The sequence below is a fragment of the Pongo abelii genome, chromosome 13 (assembly GCF_028885655.2).
Source record: "Pongo abelii isolate AG06213 chromosome 13, NHGRI_mPonAbe1-v2.0_pri, whole genome shotgun sequence".
In the NCBI taxonomy this organism is placed as follows: domain Eukaryota; kingdom Metazoa; phylum Chordata; class Mammalia; order Primates; family Hominidae; genus Pongo; species Pongo abelii.
In genome coordinates, this window is record NC_071998.2 from 2353132 (window position 1) to 2374892 (window position 21761).

Below are 21761 nucleotides of genomic sequence, written 5' to 3' on the forward strand. Positions count from 1 at the left end.
TTGCCCAGGTCTGGGCTGTGAGGCTCCCTGGGTCTGCACGGCCAGTGCCGGGGAATCTCCCACAGGGCAATGTCATCTCAGGGAGCTCCAGTCCTCCCTTATAAAGAGCTCGGATGATTGAACTAGACCCAGCCCTTAGCAGCTATTGGCTCAGGATATCCCTAAGGAAATCAGGGATTTGGGCGGGCTCATCAATTCACGCTTCCGCCCACCCCCAAGGGAGGGGCAGACACAGGGCGAGTCTCCGAGGGGCGGGAAATGCAGGGGGTATTTCAGAATTCAGTCTTCCTCACAGAATCGCAAAGTTCACGTTTCACAACCATAAAGAAACTATTTACGCTAAAAATGAGACTTTTTAAGAAGTTGCACTTAGAAAACTTCAATGTCTGAGAAAAAAATATCCCTAACGCACAGGGAAACAGGTGGCTTATCCAATACTCTGGAAATAAAATGGGCTGGGTGAGGGGAATATGAAAATATTATTTCAATTTCATCTCATTTTATTTATTTATTTATGTACTTATTGATTTATTTTTGAGACAGAGTCTCCCTCTGTCCCTCAGGCTGGATTACAGTGTCCTGAGCTCAGCTCACTGCAGCCTCCGCATCCTGGGCCCAAGGCATTCTCCTGCCTCAGCCTCCAGAGTAGCTGGGACTAAATGAGTACGCCACCACGCCAGGCAAATTTTTGTCTTTTTTATAAAGTGTAGAGGAGGTTTCACCATTTGGGCCAGGGTGGTCTTCAACTGCCAACTTCAGATGATCTGCCCCAACTTGCCTTCCAAAGTGAAGGGACTATAGGCGTGAGCCACTGCGCCCAGACTATGATAGTTTCACACTGAGGCCTGAAGCTGCTCTGCCTTAGGATTTTTCCTGAGTTTTACGTTCTTGTCATGATGAGTTGCTAGTTCATATTTTCCGTTGGATCTTTTCGAAAGGGATTACTGATGAGATTATGGCTTTCTCACAAAGAATACCACTTTGGTGAAACTATACTGAAATCAGGAGTACCTTATGTTTCCGATACTTATCAAGCACAATATTTGAACACGGCGTGGTAGGTGAAAGTGTAGGAAGCAGAATTTGGCAAACCCCATTTTTTTTCAATTTCGACGGTTTCAGGTTTTTGGTTTCAGCCAAACTGAAGAATGTCCTAATGAGCTGTCAATTCACAGGCCATTACAGACAATTTTTGAAACTACATCACACTGTAATTTAAGGAGTACGATTCTAAAGAAATTTGAACAATCTGGTGGTATTGCTAACACCAAACAAGGTTGTTCAGCTCTTTCATCTTTAAAAACAAACAAACAAAAACATGATGTGGAATTCTCTCATTTTACCAAACAGCCGTACGCTCCCTTGAATATGTGACTATGAAACCCAAGTAATTGGAAGAAAAAAAATAAAGGAAACACCTCATCAGTCTCATTAATAGTTTTGTTGAGAATAGTTTATTTTTCAAAAACTGCTGGCTATGTCTTGATATTTTTAGACACGGCTAAAGTTGAAATTGCATGAATCCTCTCTCTAACATTCATGCTACTTAAGAATCTTTTCCCAAGATTTGACTGCATTCATTTCATAAAAGCCCTGTCCTCTTCTCCCCTATATATCTATATTAGCACTCTGCCTTCTACCCTCTTCCATAGGAAACACAAATCCGTCAATTGATCACTTAAGCCTTTCCAGTATGGGTACAACATTTTCTGTAGTTGTACTCCTGAGATTTGTGCTTTATACTTCTAAAGACTAGACCCTAGATAATACATGCTTGGGAATAGTGGAGCTAGCTTGCTTAAACTTTATTTAGGCGTATGCTAATTACTTGTGGGGGGCAAAGGCAGGCAGTGAGGATGTTAAGCTTATCCCAAAATAGTCAATTTTGGAAAAGACACAAGTACAGGCCGCGAGCGGTGGCTCAGACCTGAATTCCCAGCACCTTGGGAGGTCTTCTCGCAGAAGGCCAGAGCGAGACCCCGGGGAAAAGATGCATCCCAGGCGTGATGGCCTGACGATGGCTTCCTGTGTCCCGCAACATGGGGAGTCTGCAGTGTGGCCGGTTTGGAAACTGGCAAGGAGAGCGAAGAGACAACATGCTGGTCTTCCACCCTTCCCTGGATGCCCGTGGGTGCGCGCAGAGCTCCGGAAGCAAACAGTCAACATGCTCAGCCTTTCGGGGGCCGGAGAGACGTGAGCAACATGCCCCCTTGCAGAGGGCACAGCAGCGTGGAATCCCAAATCACGCTTCAGTCATCCTGAGGGTGGCTCCTCTGTGGTCGGGGCTGTCGGCCTGGCGCTCCGTTGCGAGGCTCAGCCTGGGGATGTGCGGTCTGTGAACCACGCGGTTGAAAACCCGAAGGCAACACGGGTCCCGGTCTTTTGTCTCTGAGGAAGCCGCCCGTTCCTTGGGCCACGGAATCGGGGCCAATGGGTGTCCCGCCGGCCCGACGCGGCGGCCGTGGGCCCAGCCCTCAGCCCGCGCCGGGCGCTTACCCTTTTCCCGGAGCGCGGGGGTCCCGTTGCTCCCGGAGGCCAAAGACCGTTTATTCTCTCTGCCTTCCTCCCTCTGTCCCTGGCTCCCTCCCGCCCGCCCTCTGTCCCTGCGTCGCTCTGTCTATCCCTCCGTTCCTAACTGCCTCCCTCTCTCTCCCTCCCTCCCTCCCTCCCAACTTCCCTCCGCCCATCCTTCGGCCCCTCTGGGTCTCCCGTTCGTCTCTCCATCTCTGCCCGCCTTCCCTCCCGCCTGGAACGGTCGGCATCGCCGGCGTGCGCGGGGCCTGGGGTCTGCGTTCAGCCGCCAGGCGCTCCACGGTGGCAGCTGGGAGGCTGCAGGGACACGGGCGGGCGGGCGGGCGGGCGGCCGGGCGACGGTGGAGCGGTGGCGCAGAGGAGGCGAGCCGCCGCCGGAGGGATGGCGGGCCCGGAAGCTGCGCGGGCCCGGTGTTTCGCGGGAAGGGGGTCTCCACCCAGCCCAGGGGAAGACTCATTTTCCGGGGGTAGGGATTGGGGGGTGGGGGTGGCGAGGGGTCGGTCAGGCCGTGGCGGAAAGGCATGAGAGCTCTGCCCGGGCTGCTCCCAGAGCCTAGGCGGCTGCCCGCGAACCCGCGCGTGCGCAGCAGACGGCCCACCTGCTGGTACCTGGGCCGGCGCTGGGATCCCCGGGATGCCCAGGAAAGAATGGCATCTCTCCGCTCTGTGGAGTGTCTCACCGGGCCTAGACCTGGAAGGCAGGAATCGCAGGCGGGTCGGCCCGGAGGGAAGACACGCCCATCCACGCCGACCCAGGTGTTCCCCGCGAAAGAGAGGCCACCGGCCACCGCCCTGCACCGACCCCGTCCCAGCCCCGCGTCCTTTTAAAGCTCCTCCAGCAGAGCCCGATATTCTTCCTCGCTGAGGGGTGGTTCCAGCGAGGCGGCCTCTTCCGTGGCCTCCAGCTCCCCAGGGGCCTCCGTTTCTAGGAAAGGCTGCGCCCGCTGCAGAAACTCCGGGCTCGCCAGGAGCTCATCCAGCAGGCGTAGGGGAGTGCAGACGAGCGCTCCGGCTCCTGGAGGAGCCGCGCCTGGGGGGGCGCCCGGATGGCTTGCACCTGCCACTGCCGCGCGGAGGCCTCCGGGGGCGCGGGCTGGGGAGGTGGGGCTTCCCCGGCTTGGAGTTCCCACGCAGCCCCGGCGACCTGGGGACCCTGGCCCCAGCCCCAACACGGACTCCCCTGGGACGCCAGGGGAGGGAAATGCAGGGGGTATTTCAGAATTCAGTCTTCCTCACAGAATCGCAAAGTTCACGTTTCACAACCATAAAGAAACTATTTACGCTAAAAATGAGACTTTTTATGAAGTTGCACTTAGAAAACTTCAATGTCTGAGAAAAAAATATCTCTAACGCACAGGGAAACTGGTGGTTTATCCAATACTCTGAAAATAAAATGGGCTGGGTGAGGGGAATATGAAAATATTATTTCCGTTTCATCTCATTTTATTTATTTATGTACTTATTGATTTATTTTTGAGACAGAGTGTCCCTCTGTCCCTCAGGCTGGATTACAGTGTCCTGAGCTCAGCTCACTGCAGCCTCCGCATCCTGGGCTCAAGGCATTCTCCTGCCTCAGCCTCCAGAGTAGCTGGGACTAAATGAGCACGCCACCACGCCAGGCAAACTTTTGTCTTTTTTTTTTAAAGTGTAGTGGAGGTTTCACCATTTGGGCCAGGGTGGTCTTCAACTGCGGACTTCAGGTGATCGGCCCCAACTTGCCTTCCCAAAGTGAAGGGACTATAGGCATGAGCCACTGCGCCCAGACTATGGTAGTTTCACACTGAAGCCTGAAGCTGCTCTGCCTTAGGATTTTTCCTGAGTTTTACTTTCTTGTCATGATGAGTTGCTAGTTCATGTTTTCCCTTGTTTCTTTTCGAAAGGCATTACTGATGAGATTATGGCTTTCTCACAGAGAATACCACTTTGGTGAAACTATATTGAAATCAGGAGTACCTTATGTTTCCGATACTTATCAAGCACAATATTTGAACACGGCGTGGTAGGTGAAAGTGTAGGAAGCAGAATTTGGCAATCCCCATATTTTTTCAATTTCGACGGTTTCAGGTTTTTGGTTTCAGCCAAACTGAAGAATGTCCTTATGAGCTGTCAATTCACAGGCCGTTACAGACAATATTTGAAACTACATCACGGTGTAATTTAAGGAGTACGATTCTAAAGAAATTTGAACAATCTGGTGGTATTGCTAACACCAAACAAGGTTGTTCAGCTCTTTCATCTTTAAAAACAAACAAACAAAAACATGATGTGGAATTCTCTCATTTTACCAAACAGCCGTACGCTCCCTTGAATATGTGACTATGAAACCCAAGTAATTGGAAGAAGAAAAATAAAGGAAACACCTCATCAGTCTCATTAATAGTTTTGTTGAGAATAGTTTATTTTTGAAAAACTGCTGGCTATGTCTTGATATTTTTAGACACGGCTAAAGCTGAAATTGCATGAATCTTCTCTCTAACATTCATGCTACTAAAGAAACTTTTCCCAAGATTTGACTGCATTCATTTCATAAAAGCCCTGTCCTCTTCTCCCCTATATATCTATATTAGCACTCTGCCTTCTACCCTCTTCCATAGGAAACACAAATCCGTCAATTGATCACTTAAGCCTTTCCAGTTTGGGTACAACATTTTCTGTAGTTGTACTCCTGAGATTTGTCCTTTATACTTCTAAAGACTAGACCCTAGATAATACATGCTTGGGAATAGTGGAGCTAGCTTGCTTAAACTTTATTTAGGCGTATGCTAATTACTTGTGGGGGGCAAAGGCAGGCAGTGAGGATGTTAAGCTTATCCCAAAATAGTCAATTTTGGAAAAGACACAAGTACAGGCCGGGCGTGGTGGCTCAGACCTGTAATCCCAGCACCTTGGGAGGCCGAGGCGGCCGGTCACGAGGTCAGGAGATCGACACCATCCTGGCTAACACGGTGAAACCCCGTCTCTGCTAAACATACACAAATTAGCCGGGCGTGGTGGCAGGCGCTTGTAGTCTCAGCTACTCGGGAGGCTGAGGCAGGAGAAGAGCACGAACCCGGGAGGCGGAGCTGGCAGTGAGCCGAGATTGCGCCACTGCACTCCGGCCTGGGCGGCAGAGTGGGATTCTGCCTCAAAAAAGAAAGAAAAAAAACATCTTCATATATATGAATGTGTGTGTGTGTGTGTGTGTGTGTGTGTGTGTGTACTCAGGTACACTCACTTTACTTCTGAGTTATCTCGTCACCACTTAACCAGCACCAATCAGAGACCACATTTTTCTAGGCAGTCTCCAAATGTACATTACAAATAGTAACGTACTTTAAGGATAGTAATGAAGCTCCGGGAAAAATTGCTTGTCTCCACCTCAGCAGACCAACCTGCCTGGGCCAGCTTCTCTCTTCCTCTACTCTTCAGAAAGTGCTAGACCTGCAACATCTGACAGAATACAGCTTCCATGACTCCTCAGTGCCATGGAAATGGAACGAGCTGAGAGCAATCTAAAGACTGGGAGATATTAGGTCTCTTGGATCTTACTTCTTTTGGTTGCTCGAGCACTTTAATTCCCGAGAGAGCCCTCCCATCTCCATCAGTTCTTCCAGGAACCTGTACCCTCCTTGTGTCTCGAAGATACGCTGGTCTAACTTGTTACATGCCTTTACAAGAAAGTTGGTAAAAATAAAAGGAAAGCTGAACAACGTCACAATATGGAGGTATGAAACAGAATTTCCCCATACTTGGTAAAGTTTAGAAATTTGTGTAATACCCGAAGGCAGATTCCATGTACAATAAGTCCTAGTTTAAGAACAAGAGCTGAGGGTATGAGGAAATAAAACTATATTTTCCGGGAGTATCTCTGGCTTCAGGAAGAAAGAGCACATGTTACTCTCCATTCAATATTAGGGCTGAACTATGGGGTCTTTTCGATCCTTTTTGCTTACCCTCTGCGATTCAGGGGGCACATGGCAAAGGTAAACAGACTGAAACAGCACCGTGGATAGCTGTGAGCTGTGCTGGGAAGATTCACGGTGATTCCATAATAAATCTCAGGTCTTTCTTCTGTAACAAAAAATTCCTCTTTTCCATCATCAAGGTAAAGCCGAGTATGTACAAGTAGAGTATGCGATAACTTTGTCACTCGTGACGAACCTAGTCGGTCCGATACTTTAACAACTTCTCCAATGTCTCTGCACTCAGGTTGGATATTCTGAGTGGGTCATCGGTAGAATGAATGAAATCAAGAATACTCTAAAGCAATGTTTGGAAGTCAATTTCAGTGTCTCCGGAAGCACTGGGAAAATCACCATGTGTAACGAACGTGAAGTATCCACAGGCTCTCTCTGTGTCTTTGAAACTGCCCATGTGTTCATTAGAAACGGCGGCTTGAGGAAAGGTGGTTTTGGAATTGGTTTCCCTCTAGTCTTACGTGATGCATCTCTACTATATTGCATTATAATAAAGCAAAGGGTCACTTGCTGACATAAAGCACAGGAGGCAGGAATGGAAGAGTCAACTTAGAGAAAAAAAGTGCTTTTCGGTTTTATTTTCATTTCTGCAGTTTGGAAAACAGTTTAACAGTTTAACTGATTTTGTGGCGGCTCACAAAAATACATATGAGCGTTGAAAATGTACAGAAGAACAACAATTGGGAGACATTTCCGGAAGCTTCAGTTTCTGAAACCCAGACATGAGCCTACAAGCTAAGACACGGCTACACCAGGCTTCAGCGTGAAACCATACAACTCCTGGGAAGGGCTTCCCTCTCTGAACGCAGCTACCTGTCCACAGGATGCTCTAGGCCCAGGCACCTTTATTCTTCCAACTAGAGAGACATAGAAAGATGCCTCCATATCCCATGAAGATGCCCAAGCATTTGGCCAAGGCTCCTATGAAACAGTCTGCTGTCTTCATCCAGGTAAGGGCAACTTCACATTTTCAGACACTAAGGTCGTGGGCAAATCCAGGGTGGACTGAGAGGCGGAAGCTCCAGCAAACACAGTCCTGTGGCTGGAAGATGAATGCAGTACTTATTCCTGCACCAACAGACCCTTGCCTCTGGCCTTGGGCCTAGAGCATGATTTTTTGGTAGTTGCTGTTGGGGAAGAGGCCCTTGGGCTTTAACCTGCGGACAGCCTCCCTTAAATGCTTGGGCTGCAGCGGGGGCGTTTCTCCCCACATCTCACACACGTCCAGGGCCTCTTCCACCACCTCTCCAACAAAGACCTTGGCGATTCCAGCCATGGCAATGGCGGCGTTCTCAGACACCGAACTGCCGGTGATAGACTTCATCAGACCTGCAATGCGTGCTTTTGGGAAAGCTGACCGGCGACACACTTCGTAGCGGGCCAGCTGCTCCTCAGACATGGCAGACAGCAGGGCTGTCATCCTCTGAGCCTCCTCTGCATCCACGGTGGGCTTCCTCTCCTTCTTTCCTTTGGTATGTCTTTTCCGTCTTTTGGCGGCAGCAGGAGCTGAGGCTGAGGCCTCCTTGTCCCCTTCTGTGAGGTCCGTGACATCCTCACTCCTGAGCTCACCTCCCTGATCCCTGGGTTCTTCCAAGTTCCCACCTAGGTCCTCAGGGATTCCATCCTTCTTGCTGCCCTTCAGACCTCGGGGCATGGCGAACATCTCAGCAGACACACCTGTTTGCCTGCCCGTCTCCACGGGTGAGATTCAAGTCTGCCCCGTGACAGCAGCTGTAGAGGCAGAAGTTCTGGCTGGGGTGGTTTGATTACGGATCTGCAGCGAGAACCTTTCGAAGATTTTAGCTGCCGTGTTTCTGCTGAGCCACTTTAGCCATAACTGGACACAGCTCCCTGCCTCCCCTTCCCACACACAAACACACACGCTGAATTTTCTCACTTCCACAATGTGAAGAAACTTGTGGATGGAGAGTATATTAGTTTTACATCAATGCAGAATAAATTCTCACAAATTTTGGACACTTAAAACAAACCCCAGCTCAGAGGTCAGAAGTTCTACCAGTCCAAGTGACTGCCACCTGCTCAGAGCCACACGAGGGACCTCCGGGATGGGTCTGGCTGTGTGGTCGCTGCCTTCACCTGAGAAGGGTCTGGCTTCGATCTGACTCGAGGTGGTGGCAGAATTCAATGCCTTCGGGTTGTGAGCCCCAGGCCCACTTGTCTGTTCTGCCTGCTGCCGTGAGGACGCTCTCGGCTCCTGCAAGTGTTGCCCAGGTCTGGGCTGTGAGGCTCCCTGGGTCTGCACGGCCAGTGCCGGGGAATCTCCCACAGGGCAATGTCATCTCAGGGAGCTCCAGTCCTCCCTTATAAAGAGCTCGGATGATTGAACTAGACCCAGCCCTTAGCAGCTATTGGCTCAGGATATCCCTAAGGAAATCAGGGATTTGGGCGGGCTCATCAATTCACGCTTCCGCCCACCCCCAAGGGAGGGGCAGACACAGGGCGAGTCTCCGAGGGGCGGGAAATGCAGGGGGTATTTCAGAATTCAGTCTTCCTCACACAATCGCAAAGTTCACGTTTCACAACCATAAAGAAACTATTTACGCTAAAAATGAGACTTTTTAAGAAGTTGCACTTAGAAAACTTCAATGTCTGAGAAAAAAATATCCCTAACGCACAGGGAAACAGGTGGCTTATCCAATACTCTGGAAATAAAATGGGCTGGGTGAGGGGAATATGAAAATATTATTTCAATTTCATCTCATTTTATTTATTTATTTATGTACTTATTGATTTATTTTTGAGACAGAGTCTCCCTCTGTCCCTCAGGCTGGATTACAGTGTCCTGAGCTCAGCTCACTGCAGCCTCCGCATCCTGGGCCCAAGGCATTCTCCTGCCTCAGCCTCCAGAGTAGCTGGGACTAAATGAGTACGCCACCACGCCAGGCAAATTTTTGTCTTTTTTATAAAGTGTAGAGGAGGTTTCACCATTTGGGCCAGGGTGGTCTTCAACTGCCAACTTCAGATGATCTGCCCCAACTTGCCTTCCAAAGTGAAGGGACTATAGGCGTGAGCCACTGCGCCCAGACTATGATAGTTTCACACTGAGGCCTGAAGCTGCTCTGCCTTAGGATTTTTCCTGAGTTTTACGTTCTTGTCATGATGAGTTGCTAGTTCATATTTTCCGTTGGATCTTTTCGAAAGGGATTACTGATGAGATTATGGCTTTCTCACAAAGAATACCACTTTGGTGAAACTATACTGAAATCAGGAGTACCTTATGTTTCCGATACTTATCAAGCACAATATTTGAACACGGCGTGGTAGGTGAAAGTGTAGGAAGCAGAATTTGGCAAACCCCATTTTTTTTCAATTTCGACGGTTTCAGGTTTTTGGTTTCAGCCAAACTGAAGAATGTCCTAATGAGCTGTCAATTCACAGGCCATTACAGACAATTTTTGAAACTACATCACACTGTAATTTAAGGAGTACGATTCTAAAGAAATTTGAACAATCTGGTGGTATTGCTAACACCAAACAAGGTTGTTCAGCTCTTTCATCTTTAAAAACAAACAAACAAAAACATGATGTGGAATTCTCTCATTTTACCAAACAGCCGTACGCTCCCTTGAATATGTGACTATGAAACCCAAGTAATTGGAAGAAAAAAAATAAAGGAAACACCTCATCAGTCTCATTAATAGTTTTGTTGAGAATAGTTTATTTTTCAAAAACTGCTGGCTATGTCTTGATATTTTTAGACACGGCGAAAGTTGAAATTGCATGAATCCTCTCTCTAACATTCATGCTACTTAAGAATCTTTTCCCAAGATTTGACTGCATTCATTTCATAAAAGCCCTGTCCTCTTCTCCCCTATATATCTATATTAGCACTCTGCCTTCTACCCTCTTCCATAGGAAACACAAATCCGTCAATTGATCACTTAAGCCTTTCCAGTATGGGTACAACATTTTCTGTAGTTGTACTCCTGAGATTTGTGCTTTATACTTCTAAAGACTAGACCCTAGATAATACATGCTTGGGAATAGTGGAGCTAGCTTGCTTAAACTTTATTTAGGCGTATGCTAATTACTTGTGGGGGGCAAAGGCAGGCAGTGAGGATGTTAAGCTTATCCCAAAATAGTCAATTTTGGAAAAGACACAAGTACAGGCCGCGAGCGGTGGCTCAGACCTGAATTCCCAGCACCTTGGGAGGTCTTCTCGCAGAAGGCCAGAGCGAGACCCCGGGGAAAAGATTCATCCCAGGCGTGATGGCCTGACGATGGCTTCCTGTGTCCCGCAACATGGGGAGTCTGCAGTGTGGCCGGTTTGGAAACTGGCAAGGAGAGCGAAGAGACAACATGCTGGTCTTCCACCCTTCCCTGGATGCCCGTGGGTGCGCGCAGAGCTCCGGAAGCAAACAGTCAACATGCTCAGCCTTTCGGGGGCCGGAGAGACGTGAGCAACATGCCCCCTTGCAGAGGGCACAGCAGCGTGGAATCCCAAATCACGCTTCAGTCATCCTGAGGGTGGCTCCTCTGTGGTCGGGGCTGTCGGCCTGGCGCTCCGTTGCGAGGCTCAGCCTGGGGATGTGCGGTCTGTGAACCACGCGGTTGAAAACCCGAAGGCAACACGGGTCCCGGTCTTTTGTCTCTGAGGAAGCCGCCCGTTCCTTGGGCCACGGAATCGGGGCCAATGGGTGCCCCGCCGGCCCGACGCGGCGGCCGTGGGCCCAGCCCTCAGCCCGCGCCAGGCGCTTACCCTTTTCCCGGAGCGCGGGGATCCCGTTGCTCCCGGAGGCCAAAGACCGTTTATTCTCTCTGCCTTCCTCCCTCTGTCCCTGGCTCCCTCCCGCCCGCCCTCTGTCCCTGCGTCGCTCTGTCTATCCCTCCGTTCCTAACTGCCTCCCTCTCTCTCCCTCCCTCCCTCCCTCCCAACTTCCCTCCGCCCATCCTTCGGCCCCTCTGGGTCTCCCGTTCGTCTCTCCATCTCTGCCCGCCTTCCCTCCCGCCTGGAACGGTCGGCATCGCCGGCGTGCGCGGGGCCTGGGGTCTGCGTTCAGCCGCCAGGCGCTCCACGGTGGCAGCTGGGAGGCTGCAGGGACACGGGCGGGCGGGCGGGCGGCCGGGCGACGGTGGAGCGGAGGCGCAGAGGAGGCGAGCCGCCGCCGGAGGGATGGCGGGCCCGGACGCTGCGCGGGCCCGGTGTTTCGCGGGAAGGGGGTCTCCACCCAGCCCAGGGGAAGACTCATTTTCCGGGGGTAGGGATTGGGGGGTGGGGGTGGCGAGGGGTCGGTCAGGCCGTGGCGGAAAGGCATGAGAGCTCTGCCCGGGCTGCTCCCAGAGCCTAGGCGGCTGCCCGCGAACCCGCGCGTGCGCAGCAGACGGCCCACCTGCTGGTACCTGGGCCGGCGCTGGGATCCCCGGGATGCCCAGGAAAGAATGGCATCTCTCCGCTCTGTGGAGTGTCTCACCGGGCCTAGACCTGGAAGGCAGGAATCGCAGGCGGGTCGGCCCGGAGGGAAGACACGCCCATCCACGCCGACCCAGGTGTTCCCCGCGAAAGAGAGGCCACCGGCCACCGCCCTGCACCGACCCCGTCCCAGCCCCGCGTCCTTTTAAAGCTCCTCCAGCAGAGCCGGATATTCTTCCTAGCTGAGGGGTGGTTCCAGTGAGGCGGCCTCTTCCGTGGCCTCCAGCTCCCCAGGGGCCTCCGTTTCTAGGAAAGGCTGCGCCCGCTGCAGAAACTCCGGGCTCGCCAGGAGCTCATCCAGCAGGCGTAGGGGAGTGCAGACGAGCGCTCCGGCTCCCGGAGGAGCCGCGCCTGGGGGGGCGCCCGGATGGCTTGCACCTGCCACTGCCGCGCGGAGGCCTCCGGGGGCGCGGGCTGGGGAGGTGGGGCTTCCCCGGCTTGGGGTTCCCACGCAGCCCCGGCGACCTGGGGACCCTGGCCCCAGCCCCAACACGGACTCCCCTGGGACGCCAGGGGAGGGAAATGCAGGGGGTATTTCAGAATTCAGTCTTCCTCACAGAATCGCAAAGTTCACGTTTCACAACCATAAAGAAACTATTTACGCTAAAAATGAGACTTTTTATGAAGTTGCACTTAGAAAACTTCAATGTCTGAGAAAAAAATATCTCTAACGCACAGGGAAACTGGTGGTTTATCCAATACTCTGAAAATAAAATGGGCTGGGTGAGGGGAATATGAAAATATTATTTCCATTTCATCTCATTTTATTTATTTATGTACTTATTGATTTATTTTTGAGACAGAGTGTCCCTCTGTCCCTCAGGCTGGATTACAGTGTCCTGAGCTCAGCTCACTGCAGCCTCCGCATCCTGGGCTCAAGGCATTCTCCTGCCTCAGCCTCCAGAGTAGCTGGGACTAAATGAGCACGCCACCACGCCAGGCAAATTTTTGTCTTTTTTTTTTAAAGTGTAGTGGAGGTTTCACCATTTGGGCCAGGGTGGTCTTCAACTGCCGACTTCAGGTGATCGGCCCCAACTTGCCTTCCCAAAGTGAAGGGACTATAGGCATGAGCCACTGCGCCCAGACTATGGTAGTTTCACACTGAAGCCTGAAGCTGCTCTGCCTTAGGATTTTTCCTGAGTTTTACTTTCTTGTCATGATGAGTTGCTAGTTCATGTTTTCCCTTGTTTCTTTTCGAAAGGCATTACTGATGAGATTATGGCTTTCTCACAGAGAATACCACTTTGGTGAAACTATATTGAAATCAGGAGTACCTTATGTTTCCGATACTTATCAAGCACAATATTTGAACACGGCGTGGTAGGTGAAAGTGTAGGAAGCAGAATTTGGCAATCCCCATATTTTTTAAATTTCGACGGTTTCAGGTTTTTGGTTTCAGCCAAACTGAAGAATGTCCTTATGAGCTGTCAATTCACAGGCCGTTACAGACAATATTTGAAACTACATCACGGTGTAATTTAAGGAGTACGATTCTAAAGAAATTTGAACAATCTGGTGGTATTGCTAACACCAAACAAGGTTGTTCAGCTCTTTCATCTTTAAAAACAAACAAACAAAAACATGATGTGGAATTCTCTCATTTTACCAAACAGCCGTACGCTCCCTTGAATATGTGACTATGAAACCCAAGTAATTGGAAGAAGAAAAATAAAGGAAACACCTCATCAGTCTCATTAATAGTTTTGTTGAGAATAGTTTATTTTTGAAAAACTGCTGGCTATGTCTTGATATTTTTAGACACGGCTAAAGCTGAAATTGCATGAATCCTCTCTCTAACATTCATGCTACTAAAGAAACTTTTCCCAAGATTTGACTGCATTCATTTCATAAAAGCCCTGTCCTCTTCTCCCCTATATATCTATATTAGCACTCTGCCTTCTACCCTCTTCCATAGGAAACACAAATCCGTCAATTGATCACTTAAGCCTTTCCAGTTTGGGTACAACATTTTCTGTAGTTGTACTCCTGAGATTTGTCCTTTATACTTCTAAAGACTAGACCCTAGATAATACATGCTTGGGAATAGTGGAGCTAGCTTGCTTAAACTTTATTTAGGCGTATGCTAATTACTTGTGGGGGGCAAAGGCAGGCAGTGAGGATGTTAAGCTTATCCCAAAATAGTCAATTTTGGAAAAGACACAAGTACAGGCCGGGCGTGGTGGCTCAGACCTGTAATCCCAGCACCTTGGGAGGCCGAGGCGGCCGGTCACGAGGTCAGGAGATCGACACCATCCTGGCTAACACGGTGAAACCCCGTCTCTGCTAAACATACACAAATTAGCCGGGCATGGTGGCAGGCGCTTGTAGTCCCAGCTACTCGGGAGGCTGAGGCAGGAGAAGAGCACGAACCCGGGAGGCGGAGCTGGCAGTGAGCCGAGATTGCGCCACTGCACTCCGGCCTGGGCGGCAGAGTGGGATTCTGCCTCAAAAAAGAAAGAAAAAAAAATCATCATATATATGAATGTGTGTGTGTGTGTGTGTGTGTGTCTGTGTGTGTGTGTGTACTCAGGTACACTCACTTTACTTCTGAGTTATCTCGTCACCACTTAACCAGCACCAATCAGAGACCACATTTTTCTAGGCAGTCTCCAAATGTACATTACAAATAGTAACGTACTTTAAGGATAGTAATGAAGCTCCGGGAAAAATTGCTTGTCTCCACCTCAGCAGACCAACCTGCCTGAGCCAGCTTCTCTTTTCCTCTACTCTTCAGAAAGTGCTAGACCTGCAACATCTGACAGAATACAGCTTCCATGACTCCTCAGTGCCATGGAAAAGGAACGAGCTGAGAGCAATCTAAAGACTGGGAGATATTAAGTCTCTTGGATCTTAGTTCTTTTGGTTGCTCGAGCACTTTAATTCCCGAGAGAGCCCTCCCATCTCCATCAGTTCTTCCAGGAACCTGTACCCTCCTTGTGTCTCTAAGATACGCTGGTCTAACTTGTTACATGCCTTTACAAGAAAGTTGGTAAAAATAAAAGGAAAGCTGAACAACGTCACAATATGGAGGTATGAAACAGAATTTCCCCATACTTGGTAAAGTTTAGAAACTTGTGTAATACCCGAAGGCAGATTCTATGTACAATAAGTCCTAGTTTAAGAACAAGAGCTGAGGGTATGAGGAAATAAAACTATATTTTCCGGGAGTATCTCTGGCTTCAGGAAGAAAGAGCACATGTTACTCTCCATTCAATATTAGGGCTGAACTATGGGGTCTTTTCGATCCTTTTTGCTTACGCTCTGCGATTCAGGGGGCACATGGCAAAGGTAAACAGACTGAAACAGCACCGTGGATAGATGTGAGCTGTGCTGGGAAGATTCACGGTGATTCCCTAATAAATCTCAGGTCATTCTTCTGTAACAAAAAATTCCTCTTTTCCATCATCAAGGTAAAGCCGAGTATGTACAAGTAGAGTATGCGATAACTTTGTCACTCGTGACGAACCTAGTCGGTCCGATAATTTAACAAATTCTCCAATGTCTCTGCACTCAGGTTGGATATTCTGAGTGGGTCATCGGTAGAATGAATGAAATCAAGAATACTCTAAAGCAATGTTTGGAAGTCAATTTCAGTGTCTCCGGAAGCACTGGGAAAATCACCATGTGTAACGAACGTGAAGTATCCACAGGCTCTCTCTGTGTCTTTGAAACTGCCCATGTGTTCATTAGAAACGGCGGCTTGAGGAAAGGTGGTTTTGGAATTGGTTTCCCTCTAGTCTTACGTGATGCATCTCTACTATATTGCATTATAATAAAGCAAAGGGTCACTTGCTGACATAAAGCACAGGAGGCAGGAATGGAAGAGTCAACTTAGAGAAAAAAAGTGCTTTTCGGTTTTATTTTCATTTCTGCAGTTTGGAAAACAGTTTAACAGTTTAACAGATTTTGTGGCGGCTCACAAAAATACATATGAGCGTTGAAAATGTACAGAAGAACAACAATTGGGAGACATTTCCGGAAGCTTCAGTTTCTGAAACCCAGACATGAGCCTACAAGCTAAGACACGGCTACACCAGGCTTCAGCGTGAAATCATACAACTCCTGGGAAGGGCTTCCCTCTCTGAACGCAGCTACCTGTCCACAGGATGCTCTAGGCCCAGGCACCTTTATTCTTCCAACTAGAGAGACATAGAAAGATGCCTCCATATCCCATGAAGATGCCCAAGCATTTGGCCAAGGCTCCTATGAAACAGTCTGCTGTCCTCATCCAGGTAAGGGCAACTTCACATTTTCAGACACTAAGGTCGTGGGTAAATCCAGGGTGGACTGAGAGGCGGAAGCTCCAGCAAACACAGTCCTGTGGCTGGAAGATGAATGCAGTACTTATTCCTGCACCAACAGACCCTTGCCTCTGGCCTTGGGCCTAGAGCATGATTTTTTGGTAGTTGCTGTTGGGGAAGAGGCCCTTGGGCTTTAACCTGCGGACAGCCTCCCTTAAATGCTTGGGCTGCAGCGGGGGCGTTTCTCCCCACATCTCACACACGTCCAGGGCCTCTTCCACCACCTCTCCAAGAAAGACCTTGGCGATTCCAGCCATGGCAATGGCGGCGTTCTCAGACACCGAACTGCCGGTGATAGACTTCATCAGACCTGCAATGCGTGCTTTTGGGAAAGCTGACCGGCGACACACTTCGTAGCGGGCCAGCTGCTCCTCAGACATGGCAGACAGCAGGGCTGTCATCCTCTGAGCCTCCTCTGCATCCACGGTGGGCTTCCTCTCCTTCTTTCCTTTGGTATGTCTTTTCCGTCTTTTGGCGGCAGGAGGAGCTGAGGCTGAGGCCTCCTTGTCCCCTTCTGTGAGGTCCATGACATCCTCACTCCTGAGCTCACCTCCCTGATCCCTGGGTTCTTCCAATTTCCCACCTAGGTCCTCAGGGATTCCATCCTTCTTGCTGCCCTTCAGACCTCGGGGCATGGCGAACATCTCAGCAGACACACCTGTTTGCCTGCCCGTCTCCACGGGTGAGATTCAAGTCTGCCCCGTGACAGCAGCTGTAGAGGCAGAAGTTCTGGCTGGGGTGGTTTGATTACGGATCTGCAGCGAGAACCTTTCGAAGATTTTAGCTGCCGTGTTTCTGCTGAGCCACTTTAGCCATAACTGGACACAGCTCCCTGCCTCCCCTTCCCACACACAAACACACACGCTGAATTTTCTCACTTCCACAATGTGAAGAAACTTGTGGATGGAGAGTATATTAGTTTTACATCAATGCAGAATAAATTCTCACAAATTTTGGACACTTAAAACAAACCCCAGCTCAGAGGTCAGAAGTTCTACCAGTCCAAGTGACTGCCACCTGCTCAGAGCCACACGAGGGACCTCCGGGATGGGTCTGGCTGTGTGGTCGCTGCCTTCACCTGAGAAGGGTCTGGCTTCGATCTGACTCGAGGTGGTGGCAGAATTCAATGCCTTCGGGTTGTGAGCCCCAGGCCCACTTGTCTGTTCTGCCTGCTGCCGTGAGGACGCTCTCGGCTCCTGCAAGTGTTGCCCAGGTCTGGGCTGTGAGGCTCCCTGGGTCTGCACGGCCAGTGCCGGGGAATCTCCCACAGGGCAATGTCATCTCAGGGAGCTCCAGTCCTCCCTTATAAAGAGCTCGGATGATTGAACTAGACCCAGCCCTTAGCAGCTATTGGCTCAGGATATCCCTAAGGAAATCAGGGATTTGGGCGGGCTCATCAATTCACGCTTCCGCCCACCCCCAAGGGAGGGGCAGACACAGGGCGAGCCTCCGAGGGGCGGGAAATGCAGGGGGTATTTCAGAATTCAGTCTTAATCACAGAATCGCAAAGTTCACGTTTCACAACCATAAAGAAACTATTTACGCTAAAAATGAGACTTTTTAAGAAGTTGCACTTAGAAAACTTCAATGTCTGAGAAAAAAATATCCCTAACGCACAGGGAAACAGGTGGCTTATCCAATACTCTGGAAATAAAATGGGCTGGGTGAGGGGAATATGAAAATATTATTTCAATTTCATCTCATTTTATTTATTTATTTATGTACTTATTGATTTATTTTTGAGACAGAGTCTCCCTCTGTCCCCCAGGCTGGATTACAGTGTCCTGAGCTCAGCTCACTGCAGCCTCCGCATCCTGCGCTCAAGGCATTCTCCTGCCTCAGCCTCCAGAGTAGCTGGGACTAAATGAGCACGCCACCACGCCAGGCAAATTTTTGTCTTTTTTATAAAGTGTAGAGGAGGTTTCACCATTTGGGCCAGGGTGGTCTTCAACTGCCAACTTCAGATGATCTGCCCCAACTTGCCTTCCAAAGTGAAGGGACTATAGGCGTGAGCCACTGAGCCCAGACTATGATAGTTTCACACTGAGGCCTGAAGCTGCTCTGCCTTAGGATTTTTCCTGAGTTTTACTTTCTTGTCATGATGAGTTGCTAGTTCATATTTTCCGTTGGATCTTTTCGAAAGGTATTACTGATGAGATTATGGCTTTCTCACAAAGAATACCACTTTGGTGAAACTATACTGAAATCAGGAGTACCTTATGTTTCCGATACTTATCAAGCACAATATTTGAACACGGCGTGGTAGGTGAAAGTGTAGGAAGCAGAATTTGGCAAACCCCATTTTTTTTCAATTTCGACGGTTTCAGGTTTTTGGTTTCAGCCAAACTGAAGAATGTCCTAATGAGCTGTCAATTCACAGGCCATTACAGACAATTTTTGAAACTACATCACACTGTAATTTAAGGAGTACGATTCTAAAGAAATTTGAACAATCTGGTGGTATTGCTAACACCAAACAAGGTTGTTCAGCTCTTTCATCTTTAAAAACAAACAAACAAAAACATGATGTGGAATTCTCTCATTTTACCAAACAGCCGTACGCTCCCTTGAATATGTGACTATGAAACCCAAGTAATTGGAAGAAAAAAAATAAAGGAAACACCTCATCAGTCTCATTAATAGTTTTGTTGAGAATAGTTTATTTTTCAAAAACTGCTGGCTATGTCTTGATATTTTTAGACACGGCTAAAGTTGAAATTGCATGAATCCTCTCTCTAACATTCATGCTACTTAAGAATCTTTTCCCAAGATTTGACTGCATTCATTTCATAAAAGCCCTGTCCTCTTCTCCCCTATATATCTATATTAGCACTATGCCTTCTACCCTCTTCCATAGGAAACACAAAACCGTCAATTGATCACTTAAGCCTTTCCAGTATGGGTACAACATTTTCTGTAGTTGTACTCCTGAGATTTGTCCTTTATACTTCTAAAGACTAGAACCTAGATAATACATGCTTGCGAATAGTGGAGCTAGCTTGCTTAAACTTTATTTAGGCGTATGCTAATTACTTGTGGCGGGCAAAGGCAGGCAGTGAGGATGTTAAGCTTATCCCAAAATAGTCAATTTTGGAAAAGACACAAGTACAGGCCGGGCGCGGTGGCTCAGACCTGAAATCCCAGCACCTTGGGAGGTCTTCTCGCAGAAGGCCAGAGCGAGACCCCGGGGAAAAGATGCATCCCTGGCGTGATGGCCTGACGATGGCTTCCTGTGTCCCGCAACATGGGGAGTCTGCAGTGTGGCCGGTTTGGAAACTGGCAAGGAGAGCGAAGAGACAACATGCTGGTCTTCCACCCTTCCCTGGATGCCCGTGGATGCCCGCAGATCTCCGGAAGCAAACAGTCAACATGCTCAGCCTTTCCGGTGCCGGAGAGACGTGAGCAACATGCCCCCTTGCAGAGGGCACAGCAGCGTGGAATCCCAAATCACGCTTCAGTTATCCTGAGGGTGGCTCCTCTGTGGTCGGGGCTGTCGGCCTGGCGCTCCGTTCCGAGGCTCAGCCTGGGGATGTGCGGTCTGTGAACCACGCGGTTGAAAACCCGAAGGCAACACGGGTCCCGGTCTTTTGTCTCTGAGGAAGCCGCCCGTTCCTTGGGCCACGGAATCGGGGCCAATGGGTGCCCCGCCGGCCCGACGCGGCGGCCGTGGGCCTAGCCCTCAGCCCGCGCCGGGCGCTTACCCTTTTCCCGGAGCGCGGGGGTCCCGTTGCTCCCGGAGGCCAAAGACCGTTTATTCTCTCTGCCTTCCTCCCTCTGTCCCTGGCTCCCTCCCGCCCGCCCTCTGTCCCTGCGTCGCTCTGTCTATCCCTCCGTTCCTAACTGCCTCCCTCTCTCTCCCTCCCTCCCTCCCTCCCTCCCTCCCTCCCTCCCTCCCTCCCAACTTCCCTCCGCCCATCCTTCGGCCCCTCTGGGTCTCCCGTTCGTCTCTCCATCTCTGCCCGCCTTCCCTCCCGCCTGGAACGGTCGGCATCGCCGGCGTGCGCGGGGCCTGGGGTCTGCGTTCAGCCGCCAGGCGCTCCACGGTGGCAGCTGGGAGGCTGCAGGGACACGGGCGGGCGGGCGGGCGGCCGGGCGACGGTGGAGCGGAGGCGCAGAGGAGGCGAGCCGCCGCCGGAGGGATGGCGGGCCCGGACGCTGCGCGGGCCCGGTGTTTCGCGGGAAGGGGGTCTCCACCCAGCCCAGGGGAAGACTCATTTTCCGGGGGTAGGGATTGGGGGGTGGGGGTGGCGAGGGGTCGGTCAGGCCGTGGCGGAAAGGCATGAGAGCTCTGCCCGGGCTGCTCCCAGAGCCTAGGCGGCTGCCCGCGAACCCGCGCGTGCGCAGCAGACGGCCCACCTGCTGGTACCTGGGCCGGCGCTGGGATCCCCGGGATGCCCAGGAAAGAATGGCATCTCTCCGCTCTGTGGAGTGTCTCACCGGGCCTAGACCTGGAAGGCAGGAATCGCAGGCGGGTCGGCCCGGAGGGAAGACACGCCCATCCACGCCGACCCAGGTGTTCCCCGCGAAAGAGAGGCCACCGGCCACCGCCCTGCACCGACCCCGTCCCAGCCCCGCCCCAGCCCCGCGTCCTTTTAAAGCTCCTCCAGCAGAGCCCGGTATTCTTCCTCGCTGAGGGGTGGTTCCAGCGAGGCGGCCTCTTCCGTGGCCTCCAGCTCCCCAGGGGCCTCCGTTTCTAGGAAAGGCTGCGCCCGCTGCAGAAACTCCGGGCTCGCCAGGAGCTCATCCAGCAGGCGTAGGGGAGTGCAGACGAGCGCTCCGGCTCCCGGAGGAGCCGCGCCTGGGGGGGCGCCCGGATGGCTTGCACCTGCCACTGCCGCGCGGAGGCCTCCGGGGGCGCGGGCTGGGGAGGTGGGGCTTCCCCGGCTTGGGGTTCCCACGCAGCCCCGGCGACCTGGGGACCCTGGCCCCAGCCCCAACACGGACTCCCCTGGGACGCGAGGGGAGGGAAATGCAGGGGGTATTTCAGAATTCAGTCTTCCTCACAGAATCGCAAAGTTCACGTTTCACAACCATAAAGAAACTACGCTAAAAATGAGACTTTTTATGAAGTTGCACTTAGAAAACTTCAATGTCTGAGAAAAAAATATCTCTAACGCACAGGGAAACTGGTGGTTTATCCAATACTCTGAAAATAAAATGGGCTGGGTGAGGGGAATATGAAAATATTATTTCAATTTCATCTCATTTTATTTATTTATGTACTTATTGATTTATTTTTGAGACAGAGTGTCCCTCTGTCCCTCAGGCTGGATTACAGTGTCCTGAGCTCAGCTCACTGCAGCCTCCGCATCCTGGGCTCAAGGCATTCTCCTGCCTCAGCCTCCAGAGTAGCTGGGACTAAATGAGCACGCCACCACGCCAGGCAAATTTTTGTCTTTTTTTTTTAAAGTGTAGAGGAGGTTTCACCATTTGGGCCAGGGTGGTCTTCAACTGCCGACTTCAGGTGATCTGCCCCAACTTGCCTTCCCAAAGTGAAGGGACTATAGGCATGAGCCACTGCGCCCAGACTATGATAGTTTC